We start from the raw sequence: 466 nt of genomic DNA on the forward strand, positions 1-466 counted from the left end.
GGTCAGCCACGCAGCAGAGGGGCAGCGTGCGTGCGCCGGCTGCTTGGGATCTGCCGCCCGGGGGAAGCGCCCAGGTGCGCCGGGACAGAAGGGCGAGTGGATCCTGGGACTCAGTCCCGAGTTTGTTTACCAGAATAACTTTTTGAAATCTTTTTTTTTTTTTCTTTTTTCTTTTTGGTGGTAATGGTGACTTCCAAAACTCGTTGTAATCCAGAAAAAGAGCTCGACTGCGGAGGGGCTGCTCTGCTCCATCCTCCTCTTCCCTCCGCTTTGGCGTCTCTTCCCTTCGGACTAGTTTTCCCCCCTAGATTCTAAACAGCTTTTATCCCCCCTGAACTTTAATGCGTTTAATTTGGTCCGCGCAGTGGGGAGCATTTCCTGGGGAGATACATTTAATTTCTTAATTTCTAATCCCTTTGCTCAGAGCCCAGGCCCCAGCTCCCCATGCCGCTCCCTGGGAGGTGGC

This window comes from Tupaia chinensis, unplaced genomic scaffold, assembly GCF_000334495.1.
Source record: "Tupaia chinensis unplaced genomic scaffold, TupChi_1.0 Scaffold000539_1, whole genome shotgun sequence".
NCBI classification, from domain to species: Eukaryota; Metazoa; Chordata; class Mammalia; order Scandentia; family Tupaiidae; genus Tupaia; species Tupaia belangeri.